Raw genomic sequence first — 16,694 nt, forward strand, 5'->3', positions numbered from 1 at the left:
CGATTAGGGGCACTAGATAATCGTTGGTAGGGAAAAAAGGAATGTGGCTCTAGATAAACTACTATATTAATTGTATGACTCTAGTACCAGTACTTAGACTAGATTAGGTACTAGTTATCGAGAATTCTAAGCACTCCATGTTTGTATTAAGGTTTCTTACAGGGGCAACCTAAAGTATGGATGATCTAACAGAAGGTGTAGATATGGTGCAGTATGTCAAATGTGTTGGAACAGAATCATATGCGTATGAACAGTTGAAAATAAACAGAGGATGACATGGGTACACCCTAAGTGGACAAGAGAAATACAAGTGTGAAATGAAGTCAACTGACACTATCACATGTTAACGGGAATGCTTAAACTTCAAGAAAGATCCTATGCTGGCACACGTTAGTAAGAGCTAAAGGCTAATGATAAATGGATAGAAGCCATGATATCTAAGACCGTGAGGAGAACTATTAGTAGAGACCCTAATGGATAGTGAATACAAAAGGGGTGAACACAATAACAGAGTAAGACTGAGTGATCTACGGACCGTGTAAAAGGTAGTAAGGCCATGGTTGAGTAAAGATTAAGATATGGAAATAGAGTTGTTGGTCGCTTAGATATGATATATAAGTAGTAAGGAGAAAGAAGAGAAAATCTCCTACGGTAGGGAATGAGGAGACCAAGGAGTACCAAAGGAAGAAAAAGAAAGAGGTAGAACAAAATAGCATTAGCGCAAGCAAGTTCTAGTGTAAAGGTGATATGTAAAGCAAGATAGACCAGGAAACAAAAAGACTGAGTCTACCTCATACCAGTTGTATAAAAATAGTTGTGTAACCTACGAATATATATATACAGCATAAGACCAAGCGGAGATGTATATGAGGAAAAGAGGGTTATGATATTTTGGATATGTTACAGAGAAATGCAAAGAGAAGTTAGATCAAATGACCAAAAAGGACATGATCATGGTTGAACTAAAGATCTACCCCGATACCGATTGTAAAATAAAAGATAAGAGGGCAAGGAGGAACCTGAAGACTAGCGAGACAATGCTAAGGTAAATCTTAGGCTAAGTTGAGTGCCTTCGCACATTGTTGCAAGAATTGCAATGTAATGTGTGACAGAAAAATCTAAGCCAATTCTGAGAAAAAAGACCATGGAAGAATCTGAACTGATGATGAAGCAACGACACGAGATTATGTACCTAGAAGTGTTATAAGTAAGGTTAAGGGAGTTGTAAAAGGGCTTAAGAAAAACCCAAAAGGTAAGGGTACAAGTTGATGTCATCTAAAGAAGGAAAGAAGTAATATACGAGGTCGAATATTCCACAAAATGACCTTGGCTACGAGACTCATTTTGCACTCCATGGATGGATGATTTTATATGGAATGTCATCCGTAGATTAACAATATCAGCCTGTGTTCCTTCAATCAAGGACTACCTATTCAGCCAATACTGTGTGAAATTATAGATCAAGAGAATGGTGAGACTTTACGGAGTTCCCATATTTATTTTCTCAGATGAAGGAGCCCGAGTTACAGTTAACTACTGAAGATCATCCCACAAAGAGATTGGGAACACAGACAGGTCTTTGTATACCATTGTACCCTCAGACCAATGGACAGACTAAGCTTACTAGCTAAATGCTAGAAGATATGTTGTGGGCCTATACAGTTGACTCCAAAGGTAGCTCGGACAATTGTCTACTACCTTTCAAGATTACTTACGATATTAACTATCATTTTAGTCTCCAGATGGCCCTGTATAAGACTTTGTATGGCAGAAAATGTAGGTCGCCATTGGTTAGTCTGATATTGGCAAAACACGACTAATAGGCCCAAATATGGTTTAACAAGAAGGAGACGTGGTAAAGCTTAATCAGGAGAGATTATTAGCTGCCCAGAGTCGACAAAAGTCATATACAGATAATCAACATCGACCTTTAGAATTTCAAGTGGGTGATTGGGTGTTTTTGAAGGTGTCGCCCATGAAAAGAGTAATGAGGTTCGGTAAGAAGGGGGAAGATGAGTCCGAGGATATATTGGCCCTTACCAGATCCTTCGCCGAATAGGCAGGGTTGCTTATGATCTAGACCTATCGGTGAATTTAGAAGCAGTGCATCCAGTCTTCCATGTATTAATGCTTCGGAAATGCATTGGTGATCCATCTCGAGTATATCCCGTAGATGATATCCAGGTTACAGAGGAGTTATCCTACGAAGAGCAACCTATCGCCATCCTGGATTGGAAGATTAGAAAGTTACGGACTAAGGACGTAGCATCTATCAAGGTGCTGTGGAAAAATAAAATTCGCGAAAAAATGACCTGGGAAGCTGAAAAGGAAATGAAACACAAGTACCCGTACCTATTCCCTACATCTATAGGTAATCCCATCTTCCAAACTCTTATATTGGTTACGTGAGGAAAGTATGTGTTATTATAATAGAAAGAAATTTCGCTGTAATTTGTATAAGATCTTGAGGAAGGGTTTTAGTTCACATTCGAGGATGAATGTTCTAAAGGAGGAAAGGATGTTATACTCCATACTTTTGTACCTTGGAAGGTTCCTAAGCTATGTAACCTTCTTAAGCTCTTAAGTTTCTTGAAAGGCTCTTAAACTTCTTATAAGTCACCATATGAGCCGGATAATCCATGATGTCATCAAATAACTCTAAGGAAGGGAGAATGAGATACCATATAATAGAGAAGATTGGAAATAGGGTCGTAAGAATCCGAAAGAAGTTGGAGACCAAGTAATGAGTCGTAGGACTCAACTTACTTAAGCTACCAACTTGGAAATCTTACATACTTAATCTACTTTAGTACATACTAACCTTACGTAGCAAGGATTACATAGGTTCGTAAGGTAAGACGAGATTACGAACCCATGAGGGGAAAAAGAAGATGGCACATGGAAGCATGGGAGAGTGCCATGTGGCAGCAGTTAGAGGTGCCATGTGGCAGAAGCTGGAGCAAGGGGTGGGACCCCATATGCCACATGGCATCTCATAGTTGGAGGAGGTGGTGTATTGGCCCAATAAGGGCGTAACACGTGTTACCACTTAAGGGTTGACACGTGTCATCCCTAAAGTAGCCTATATATATATATATATATATGTTTTATGACTTTTAGGTCATATTTATCCAAAAAATTCATTCTTATCCAAGAAAATTCTAGAAAAAAAGAGAAGAGAAATCCTTAAACTAGAGAGAAAGAGAGCTACGGATTTGGGGAGAAAAAAAGGTAAGTTCTCCAATTTCGTTCTGAAAATTAATTATCTAGGGTATACCAAGAGGGTATGAAGGTGTTAATAATGTAAATTTATGGTTTTTAGCAGCACCAAAAGGATAACAAACAACCACAAAGTTTAGTCATGCTAGGAGAACTTCCGAGGCGAGTTTTGGCAAGTTTTGGCAAGGTAAGTCTTTCCCTTTCAAATCGGGAGTTTATGATGTTGTTATGTAGTATAATACATGTCTTAAATGAGGCTATAAGTTGAATAATTGTATAAGGATGCTTGACATTCGAAATAAACTAAATTGAAGTTGTTACAGTTAAATCGGAATCGAGTAGTGTGTTGTGATTGTGGTGTTGCGATTGCAGCTGGATTGGTTTTGTGCTGCAGGGATGGAAAGTGTTCTAAAAAGGGTGTGGGTTCTTCTGGTTTCATCCACATGACCCTCCATTTCGTATGGTTAAAGGTTTTACGAAATAAAGATTAAAAACTCTATTTTGGTATCGTAGTTTTGAGCGAGTTGGTTAGAGTTTGTAGTGTATAATGTTGAAATGATTTACTTGTATATATAATGGTTGTTGATTTTGGTTGGCTGTAATAATTAACGATGTAATTGGAAGTTTGGATAGGGCAAGTTATAGGAGAGATGTTGTCCGATTTTCAGTAACTTTGGAACTAGTAATGAACAAGTCGAGGGAAATGGATAGGGAAACGATTCCTATGGATACTTGGTTTTAGAGTTGGAAATTGGAAAGTGAAAGGGTATTAACCTTAGTATTGCTTTTATGTTAAATAGGTTCAAAAGATGACGAGGCAAACGTGGTTAAGGGTAATCCATAAGAGGCATGTGAAGCTACCTTCTTTCCCTTGGCATGTTTTTGGCATAAGTATGTGAAGCTACCTTCTTTCCCTTGGCATGTTTTTGGCATAATTATGTGAAGCTATCTCCTTTCTCTTGGCATGTCTTTGGCATGAGTAAATAGAGCTATCCTTCTTTCCTTTTGGTATGCTTTTGACATAAGTATGATGCTATTATGCTATAATTATTCACCAAGCCATGACGGGCCGGGTACTATATATGCATATGATGACTCCATGAGTGAAAGTAGAGAGTATGTAAAGCTTATTATTTCTCTCCTTTTGGCATGTCCTAGATGTACGTAAAAGATGATACAATCTCAGAGGTGACTACATTCCTAAGTATTTCTTACTCATCCTCTAATATTGGAACTCTTACAATAATTGAGCTATTGCTTCTCAAGTTTTTCTATACATTGGGAAGTAGTAAGTAGGTAAAGCTAATCTTCCTTTTTTTTTGACATGATCTTTATGAAACAAATAGATGAAGTTTATACAATTCCAAGGAAGTTCCTCTTGTTAAAGCTACTAGGATAGCCAACTTCTTGATTCCCAAAAGATATTTGATGATGACTTGATACGGGAAAATGATTCCAAAAGTTCCATTTTGACCTAATCCATAGTGGCAATCAAAAGGTACTTCTTGTCTTGGGTTTTAAATGATAGCACATTTTGAGTATTCCATCGAGTCTCAAATACGATCTAAAATGCATATGGTTACTTACTACTCTACTCATGTATATTGTTATCCCTTATAGTCTTGAGTCCCGGGCTGGGTACGTAATCGTGCGCAGTTCACTGCATTATCCACTGAGTTCCTCACTAAAGGGCAGGGTATGCTATATTAGGAAATGATAATGCAATGACATGAACAACTCACTGAGTCCCTCACTAGAGGACCGGGTATGTATGTATATATATATATATATATGTATGATGATGTGATGTGATAAGGTGGTAATGGCACCGAACCCTATGATGGTCCTACAGTTATGATTCACCGAGTCTCTAAAAGGGCCAGCTATATTATATAATATGAGCATGCATGTTTTCATGATCCACAAGGTACAGATATAGTGTTTTCTTAAGTAGCGTGTTTATCCCCCTGACTCTCTCTATTTCAGATATACTTTCAGTTATGCTTTGTATACTCAGTATATATGTCGTACTGACCCCTCTTTTTGGGGGGGCTGCATTTCATACCCGCAGGTATAGGTACACACTTTAGGGATCTGCCAACGTAGGAGTCCCGCTCAACAATTAAGAAGCGCTCTATTGTGACAGAGCCTAGATTTTGGTACCAACCCTCGATGTATATATTTTTTTGTTTACGGGTATGGTAGGGGCCCTATCCCACCTTATGTTACTATTCTTACCCTTAGAGGTCTGTGGACATATATGTGGGTTATATATGTATGCGTGTACAGTTGTCCTCATATGTTACGATAGCCTCGTCATCTTATATGTTATCGTGCTTGTTGATACATTATAACTCAAACCGGGGACAGGTTTACTTATAGTTAGCAGGGGTATACGTGAGAGTCCAATTCAGGTTATGACATCTAACCTAAACTAGATGGTAAATGCAACCCTTGAAAATAATTTTCCGAGCTTTCAAACATGAGATGAATTGGCCTTTAAACACAAAATTACTACATTTGCACTTTAGGACTGGCTCACTAAGAAATGGAAACTTAACCACGTGGGTTCTATAATATATAAAAACATAACATGCATGAAGCCAATCCATATCGAGAATAACATAAAAATTGGTCATATCAAGATTTACAAGGTAGATTGAGGTGATTTTATGGAAAATTGAAACTGGGCAATTTTTATGGATTCTTTTAGCAACAACTGAATCACCTCCAGGAGTATACACCCAAAAAGGCTCCAACAAGATCTCGGGAATAATAATAAATTACATAGCAAGATTAGGAGTAACAAACGATAGAGTAGCACTTGGATTTAACAATCCATAAACATAAAATTCAAATACTTTTAACATACTTGTCACAACATCGGGGGAATCCTCTAACTTCTGACGAGTTTGAAGGGCATAAAATCTATCTTGGCAATGAGTGCCACCCGAAGTAGTACCATCCTGAGCCGATTAACCTATTCTAGTCTGAGACTGAGATAGACCATCTCCACCTCTAGTAGCACTTGAAGGACATTCCTTTACTTGGGGACCCATCTTACTATAACTAAAGCAAGAAACCGAGCCCGCTATACATTCTCCAAGATGCTTCTTCCCATACTTCTTGCATAGGGGAATAGGTTGACCACTCGGAGCTCCTCATTGAGACTTAGGGTTAGACACCCTATCTTGGTTGAACTTTTGAGCCAGAGTGTTGGAAGAATGTTATGCGGAGAACTTTTGGCAAAATTGTGAATGACCACCATTTCCAGACTTACCATGTGAAATCTCACAACTATTGGTTCGAACCCTCTTGGACTACATTCTAGACCTCTCCTTCAACTTCTCCCCTTCTATTTGCTTGGCATGTGTCATGAGCCTCAAAACATCCATCTCCTTGATTATGATGTCGGTTCTATAATCCTTAACCACTAAATTCGACATACTCAAAAAAACTTACTCATTTAATCCCTTGGATCGGCAACCATAAAAAGAGAATATTTTGATAACTTAGTGTACTTGAGGGTATACTCCATCATACTACAAATTGATGAATTCTTGAACCTTGGCCTTCCTCAACTCCAAAGGAAAGAACCGGTAAAGAAAAGAACTCTTGAATTCCTCCTAATCAAAGGGACCATCATCTCTACCTCTTCATATTTCCATTGATCATACTAAACTTGTGCAATCCTTTTGAGTTGATACACCGCTAAGTCTACTTTCTCCACCGGACTAATCCCCTTGATCTCATAAATCTTACCAATGCCCTCAATAAATTCTTGGGGATCCTTGTCCACCTTAGAACCATGAAACTTGAGCGGGTTTATTCGAGTGAAGTCACGAACTAAGCTAGCCACTGTAGCCAAATTTGGGTTTAAAGAAGATACCACTTCCCTATTATCTTGAGCGCCTACAACTTGGGTAAAAACTTTGAAAGCGGATCGAAACTCCGCATGAGAAACTTGCTCTTTCAATGGGTCATTTAGAGCTTCTTTCTTCTCCTTAACATTTCTCCTCATGAGGATTCTCTTGAAGGCATAGTTTTGAAATCACAAAAAGAAAGTGTTAGAAGGAAAACCTTAGAGTTCAACTCTATCACCCAATAATATCTTGAAGAAAGTTAAGTTTCCTAAATGCGTCATATCCTCCTATTCATAAATGTGGCTCACTTTACACCGATAAAAAGGACTCTACTTGATGCGATATGTTAGACTCCCTAGTAAAAAGGACTTTACTTGATACGACATATTAGACTCTCTAGTACACTTTAAACCTGCTCTGATACCAAGTTTGTCAAGACCCAAGCTTGGCACTAGGCATCACATGAAGATCAAAATTCTAAGGGATCCCAACCAAGCCTGTTAGCATACATCACATACATAAGGTAAGAAAATATCAATGAAAACATAAGCAAAAAATATGTCTCAAAGTATAATCTCGCATAAGGAAGGAACTAAATCAACATGTCCTAATAGACGAAATAATATAACCACGGTAGTCTAAAACATGGCTCAACTTAGTCTAGATAAGGGCATAAAACATGTTCCTATCTCACTTAAAGAACAAATGAATTATCATAGTAAAAGAACATAAAACTCATCTTTGATATGCCCTAGAGACATGAGGATTCACCAATCAAGTGATGATCACAATGTACAACTCTTGCAATGAGTAGGAGGAGCGCTATGATCGTCAGACCCTACATTGCAATGTAGGCAAAAGTATGCATTAGTACATGGAATGCACTAAGTATGTGAGGAATATGCATGAACACTAATAATCAGACATATGCAATATAAACATGTGATACATGACCAATATCTTGAAAACATGAGTAAAATGTGAAAGCATTTGTAAATCATAGTCATGTGGTCATTGCATCATAAAGCATCATAACAGCTTATAGATCATAACATATACGTGTGTGGGATATTAGCCTTAACTAGTATATAAGACCATGTGAACTATAACATAGAATCTGATGTAACTCCTACACCGAGAAAAGAGAGGCTACTTTCCAAGGTAGACTCCATATTATAAAAATAGACATGAGCTATATGTGGATCCACTAGCTAAGCCATAAAGTCAAACCTACAGTGGCACATAATTTAGGAACTAGTGGTTGCTACTAGGGTTCCCTCATGGATCCCCACCATAAAGTTTGCTCGGTGCTAATTTAATCCTAATGGAATACATAAAATATATTCATAGTAAAGGTAAATCAACCAATCCAATCTCATGAAAATATAACATAAGAATAGCTCCTTAAAAGCCATGATCATAACTTGAACTTGTGGGTTCTTACGTTTCTAAGAATCCAATTCATCATAACTTGCTTATTGTGAGAAATCCTTGCACAATTCATGGTTTTATACTTGAAAACATACATGAATCATCATACATAACTTTCAGAAATCATACTTGAAAATTCATAAACTTTATCATCATAAATTCATAATTCATGCTTGAAGTTGATATCATAATGCATGGGTCATTGAAAGTGCCATGAAAACATACAATTGAATTGAAAGCATGCATGAATGAACCATTGTAGTTGAAATAAATCATAATTGAGTTGACCCATAAGGAATTTGATAAAAACTAAAATTTAGGAGAAATTCATGAAAAGGAGATTTGAGAAAAAGCTTTAGGACTCTGTGGATGGAAGGATCCATGGATGAATTCTCACATACCTGGAATTTAGAAAGCTTGAATTAACCCTTTCATTGGAAGCTTGGAGAAGTTTCCCTAATTCTTGCATTAGAGAGAAACTTAGAGAAACTTGAGAGGTTTGATCTTGTAATTTGAATGAATGAGGGTTTAGGAGTGTTAGGAATAAGTTATAGGCTAGGAATTAATGGCTAAAAATATCCAAATACATTAGTGAGTTAATAGGGGAAAGACCAAAATACCCTTAAATTTTAACTGAATGGAGGTTCTTCACTGACCATGTAGCTATTCACGATCCGTGAAGGGTCTGTAACATCTCTCAAAATTCTCATAAGTGCCTTAAGAATGCCTTAAAAATAGGCCACTCACGTAATGCATTATCCTTAATTTTTTTGGGAAATTTGAGTTCGGAATATCGATTAGGGGGTCAAAACCTACGGGAAAATGGTCTTGGTGGATTTTTAGGACCTATATATTGGAAGATGGAGAAAATCAAAAAAAATAGTAGGGTCCGCAAAAAGTCCGCATCGCGGACTTGGGAAAGTTTTTCGGCCGAGTTGAACGCGATAGGCAGCGTCGCGGACTTGGGAGGGTTTTCTGGCCGAGTTGAGGTTTTTAAAGGGCATTTAGAACCTTTTCCAAATTATTAGTTAATGAACCTAGACATTTTTAGGAACTAATTCAACTCTATAAATTAACCTAAACCTTTAATTATATTCATTCTTCTACTATTCATCTGTCAAATATTTCTCTCTATATAAAAGGCTCTCAAGGGTTTCCATTGAAGACTTTAAGTAAATTCACTCAAGATCTCCATCAAAATTCTCAAGTTCTTCCAAATTAATTGGTGTTCTCACTCAAGGTATGTGGGTATTGATTCATGGATCCTTTCATCCATGAAGTTCAATCAATTTCTCAAGATTTTCTATCAAATTAAAGTATGATATTTTATGGGTTTTGTGATCTCTATTCCAATTGCATGAATTTTGATTTAAAGTATGATCATGAGTCAATTTTAATATAAATTGATGGTTATTGAATTAAATTGAAGTGTTTTTCCATGAATTCTCCTACTTTGATTTCTAGGGTTCATGATGTAAATTATGAGTATTTTCAATTATACTTCCAAATGATACTATCTATATGAATTATGTATGGGCTGATATAAAGTTTATGATCATGCATGCTTTCAAGTAAATTTCATAATTTTCAAGCCAATTGATCATGCATTCATGTCTTTCCCAAATTTCAAATACATGCTATGGTCATTAATTTTCAAAGTATGAATTCTGACTATGAATTTCCATTATGATCATGAATTATAAGTATGTTTCAAATTATGGTTCTTCATGCAAGTTATGAAGTAAGGCGACCTAAGGCCTAGCGATATGAATTATGAAAATATGATTGTAATGATGAAAGGACAATTCTCACATTACAAGTATGTTATGAAAATGAGCTACTCTATGATTTCAAGCCTATGATTCATGATTATGATATATGAAATTATGATTTTTATGTTATGTATGTATTCCGTGGGATTTGACTTAGCATCGAATATGGACTTGAGGTGGGGGCTCGAAATAAGGGGTTCTTATATAAAGTCTCTTGTCTCATAACTACGTGCCACCGTAGGATTGCCTTTTGTCTTAGCTAGTGGATCCACAAATATCACATGCTCATGATCAGGAGTCTACCTTGGCAAAGTAGCCTCCTCCTTCTCGATGTGGGGATCATCAAATTCCATGTTATAGCTCGCATGGTCTTATTTTCGGTTATGGTTCCTATCCCACATATGTATGATCTCTTAAGTATGTTATGATTTTGAATTTATTCTTTTAAATGCTTTGGTCAATATGATTTTCTCATGACTTTACTTATTCCATCTTATCATGTGTTTTACTTGACCTTTGCATTTCATGATTTACGTTGCATGTCACGCCCTCATACTTAGTACATTCCAATGTACTAACGCATATGTTTTGCCTAAATTGTCTCATAATGTAGGGGTTGAGATCGAAGATCCTAATCGTCCTCATAACTAGTAGGTGTTCTCCATCTGATGGTGTTGTGGTGAGTCCATATTGATCGAGGACTAGTTTCAAGTTACTTACTATTTTCTTTTCGAAAGACTTTTATTTACGTCGTATATTGAGGGTGAGATAGGTACATGTCTTATCCCTCGCCCATACTCATGTTTAGAGGTATCTAGTTGGACATATGTTTGAGTCTATGTTGTCATAAGACATTTTCAGATTTCTATTCATGTTTTAGACTCTCTTATGATGTTTCCTATTTTATATTTTACCTTATGTATGCTTATGATATGTACAAGAGGCTTGGTTGGAGCCCTTTGGGGTTTCATCTCTATGTTACGACTAGGCCCTAGGTCGAATCGTGACAGGGTCTCATGATTCTGAAAGGGAAAAATATGCTGAGGGGTAACCCTCCATAAGACTCATCACGGCCTATGAAGAACTCCACGAGTCATGGAGGGCTTTCTTATGTTGGCCTTTTTAGGAGTTTTGGCTATTGAGTCACCATTGAGACTACTACATTCCGTGATGTGCTCCATGAGGTGCGGATCCAATAATATTCATTAATGGAACTTGGGATCTTGCGTGTTTAGGTTCACGGATGGCTTCACCGTCCATGGTAAGCACCATGAGCCGTACATCCCTCAGTAAACCTTGTCCCTTAATTTTCCATATACTAATACACCTTTACAGTGACTCGCCACAGCGTCTGAAGAGCAACATGGTCCGTGAAGGGATCCGTAAAGTGGCAACCTGGTGCCATTTTCTGATATTTCCTTCTTGACCTCTTTTTCCCAACTTACCAACTTTTGGAGTCTTATAGGAATCTTCTTCAATTTATCCATCAATTAAAATAAGATAGCAATTATAGTTCTCAATAAACAATAATATAAAAAATTGGAGGTTTTATCTAACAACTATAAATTATCGCTATTAAGTATTGAAAGCGGGGATTTAAGACAACTTTGTATACCAAGATTGGAAAGGACTAGGGGTGTGTGCATAACTATTAAGCATACATCCCTTGGTTTCTTCTGAACATCAAGACCTTTTCAAACAAAATACCAAACATTGCTTGAGTAGATGGACTATCCCTAGCTCACATCATTAAATGAAAAATCACTCAGATTATCCCATCCCTAGCTCAAACCCATAAAATAATTTTAAGAAGTACTCACTATAGAGTCTTACCCAACTCTATTTTTCTTTTCCATGGAAAATAGAGTTAGAGAGATCAAACAATGTTTGCAACCACTGATTTTAAATTAAAACTTCAAGACAATAGTAGATTCATGTCATACAATCAATTTTACACCCCCATCAAGCACACACACCCTTAGCAATGGATTTAGCTACTCATAAAATAAGGAATAAAGACAATATCCATAAAGGAATTCTTCATTCCAAGTTAAAATGAGTAAGAAAATATGAGGTTTGGGAAGAAAGAGAAGTTGAGTTTGGGTTACGTCGGTCCCTACCAGATCATAAAGAGAATTGACAATATTGCCTATGAGTTAGAGCTTCTGCTAGAGTTAGATATTGTTCAGCAAGCGTTCTATATCTCTATGCTTCAAAAATACTTGGGAGATCCTTCACTTATTATTCCTATAGAAAATATTGTAGTGAAAGATAGCTTGTCCTATGAAGAGATTTCTGTCCAAATCCTTGATCGTCAGGTCCATAAGTTGAGGACCAAAGACCACTTCCATCAAAGTCTTATGGCGAAATTAAATTATTGAGGAGGCTACATGGGAAGACGAGGAGCATATGAAGGATAAGTACCCACATCTATTCGTCCCTCCTAGTATTGATGTGGAAGGTAATATTCTCATTCCTATCTTTGAGTGAGTTATTCTTGAGTTTGAGTTCTAAGTTATTGCATTGTATTCATGTCTTGAGTAAATCCTTAGTTTGGTCATCATTCGAGGACGAATGATCCAAGGAGGATATATTGTAACACACCAAACTAATTTGACTTAGATAAATTCCAAGAACCAAGAGGAAGCTTGAGAAAACAAAGTGGATTTAGATGAAAATTAGGAGATATTAGAGTGCACGATGTGTCTTCATGAAGGAGAAGAGCAATATTTTAGAAACCTAAAGTTAGGGAATAGGTTCGCGATGTAGACATGAGAGTTAAAATTTGCCCATTGTTCGTTCTAATGAGGGAAAAACTTGTCCTTTTTCCACCTTTATCAAATTTAACCCAAGACATTTTGGGATAAAAATTAGTCCCTTATCAGTACCCAATGGGTTTTCCTCTCAATATTACTTAGATTCTTTTGAGAACAAGAATTGAAGAGAAGAAGAAGAACTAGGGTTCAACAGTTTCAAGCAAGGTCTTCGAATTTTGCTTAAAAAATCTTCGTTCTAGGTATGTAAGGCTATCATAATGTTGGACTAAGTTCTTTCTCACTCCCTACATTTCTATATAGTCAAGTTAAGTTTCAAGTTTGAGTTTCAATTATGATATTGTGAATTCTTGTGCTATATATATAAATTCCATCGAGTTCTTGTATATATATTCAATTATACATAGATGATTTTCATGAGTTGAGTATTGATATTATGCATTTATGATTGCATACTCTAGTTGAGTCTTGCATTGAATATTTTATGCATTATTTTGAGTTAAGAATGATTATTTTCATCATATAATTGAGAAGGAGTTTGAGAACAGATTAAGTTAAGTTTGACAAGTGTCTTAATTATTATTTTGAGAATGAGTATTTGGAGTATAAGTGAGTTGAGTTTTAATACACTTAAACATCCATTTTTTGAGATGAGTTGAGAAGTAAATTTCTGACTTAATGCATTCATTGAGTTGAGAAGTAAATTTATGTTTTAACTCATTCATTGAGTTGAGTTCATATCCTTTAATGAGAAAAGATAAGTTGAGTTTGATGCTAAGTCCAGAAGAGACTAAATGAATTAATTAAGTAAATATACTCACTTGAATTATGAGCATAATAAACCATATCACAATTTGAGTAAGAGTATAGAACAATTCAAACCCCATAAAATACGTACCCAGCATAGGATAGGATAGTACCATTTATTCGGGCGACCTCTCATTGTCCCAAAAGAGGACTTTACTTAGATCCAGAGATGAGTTTGTGTCCCATGCCCGGACAAGGTATTGGACAGCTATGTCAGCGACAACAGTTTGTTGTATCATCACATAGCTCATAAGTAATGGTTGTCGATTAAAGAAATTCTCCAAGAAGTAAACTATAATATTTTCATATAATGAGTTACATCATTATTTCATGTATTTAAAGCATTGTCTTTTATTATATTGCCTGTTTTACTAAGTTGAGTTACATTAAGAGTTTAGTCCTTGAGTTGAGTATCCTAATGTAAGTTTCCTTTTGCCATTTTACATACTTGTACATTCCATATACTGATGTCATTAGACCTGCATCATTTTATGATTAAGATACATGTGTTAAGGATCATCAACAGGCACAGCATTGAAGATTTATCTTCCATTGCTTTTTGGTAAGACCTCTTTGCATTCATAAGAGCTCATTCATTATCAGTTTTATGTTATTTCATTATTTCTTAAAGGTAGCCGTAGGCTTATCTTGGCATCTTTATAGACTGAATAGAGTGGAGTCATTTTGAGTTTTTCAAAGTCTGTCTTAAAAACTATGACTTTCATTATTGAAGTTATGATATTTGGCTTATATTTTAAATGAGTACTTTAAGTTATTTTAAAGCTTGATGAGAATATTACATGATTTCCCACCTTATGTTATTCTTTTATTGAGTTTGAGTCTTCCTCTAAGTAAGTTAGCCAGGTAAAGTGGTTCACTGGGACCACCAATGGTTTTTGAATACCGACCATGTCAAGGGTGTAGGCTCGGGGCACGATGGCACATCCACAAAGAACCGTTCTTCTTCTTCAAAAACAAGACTAGGGTACCCCAAGGCGATACACTCGGCTTAATGAACCCCTTACCTAAGAGGTCCTTAGCTGAACACTAAGCTTCTTGATCTCGACGGGGGCCATTCGATAGGGTGAAATAGAAATAGGATGGGTTCCCGACTCTAATTCTATGGAGAAATCAATATCACGCTCTAGGGGTACACTAGATTGGTCAGTAGGAAACACAACCACAAACTCCCAAACCACTAGAACTGAATCTACTGAAAGGCTCTCCCTACTAACATGATACACAAGCTAAACAACTAAAAGCAGCCAATCATTGGGCCTAAATAAAAGAGATAATCCTAGTCGGTGTGCGTCTATAAGCACACTGCCATTACACCAGAGGAATGCTAGGCATGACTAAGGTAATCATCTTAGCATAGAAATCTAAGACCGCATGGTAGGGGGATAATAAGTCCATACCTAGAATCATATCAAATTCTAAAATGTCTAGCAAGATAAGATCAAATCGAGTGTCATACCCCTGGATATTCACTAAGCAAGATCAAAATACCTAATCCACTACTAAACACTCACCTACCATGGTCAAAACACACACCAGCTCTGTCAAAGGCTCTAAACTCATACCCAGCTGGGAAGAATAATAAACAGACACATATAAATATGTGGAACCTAGATCAATAAAGTTGTGGTGGGACAAAGGCATAAAATAAGCGTATCTATGATTACATAGTTAGATTCCTCAACCTCTGCCCTCACTGGAGATGCATAGAAATGGTCCTGGATGCCTCTGCCCTGTGCATCTAATCTACTTCCTGACCTGTAACCCTGAGATCCACCTTGAGGGCCCTGTTGTCCACCTCGGCAATCCTGATCCTAACCACCTCCTTTAACTGGAGGAGGTACCGCTAACACTAGTCTAGATACAATAGGTGCTGGTTTAACTATTTCTTGATGGGGGCAATCTCTAGACCAGTGGTCAAGATCACTGTAGTCATAGAAACCCTAAGAGGAACGACCCACATGATATCGACCACTATGATCTCTAGAACTCGAATCCAACCCTCTCAAACTCTGGCCTATACTACAACTACCCTAATATTGTTGGCCACTCTATGAAAGTATATAATGCTTCCTGAATTGGCCGACTAGACAGGCTATGTTGAAACTTTGACGGGACCTACAATAAGAGTCCCTACCCTTAGACTGAGACCCATTGTAGCTACTCTAATATTGAGCCTTCTTGTCGCTGCCTCTTGGGCCTCATGACGGATATGCTCTATAGTCTGGGCATGATCAACTACTTCAAGAAATAAGAAGCTCACAAAAGCCATAGGCTCTATCTCGATCCTCAACTGGAACCTCAACCCACGCATGAAACAATGAACTTTCTCCTCCTTAGTGGGTAGTATCATAGTGGCATATGTGAGAGCTCATGAAACCTCACCTCATACTTTAAAAGAGTCATAAAGTCCTGCTCCAACCTTGAAAACTGGTCATGGAGTCTATCTCTGACTCTCCATAGAATATACCTGGATAAGAAAGCTTCTAAAAACTCATCCCAAGATATCAGAGGCAACCCATCTGGCCTGATCTATAAATATGAGCACTATCAATGCTTGGCTGGCCCATAAAACTAATAAGCAGTGAAGTCAGCCCGACTCCACGAGACCCAAAGACTGTAGCTGCTCTTGGTAGGTAGTAAGAAACTTATGGGCATCCTCCCCAATTTCTCTAGAAAATATCAATGGCGATAATCTCTTAAACACCCCAAGCATCTTCTTCTCCTGCAGAGATATGACCCCATCTTCTAAATATGGATGATCAGCAAGGGGAACTGGTGGCAGCTTGACCTCTGGAGTCATGGATAAA

This window comes from Solanum dulcamara, chromosome 3 (genome assembly GCF_947179165.1).
Source record: "Solanum dulcamara chromosome 3, daSolDulc1.2, whole genome shotgun sequence".
NCBI lineage: Eukaryota > Viridiplantae > Streptophyta > Magnoliopsida > Solanales > Solanaceae > Solanum > Solanum dulcamara.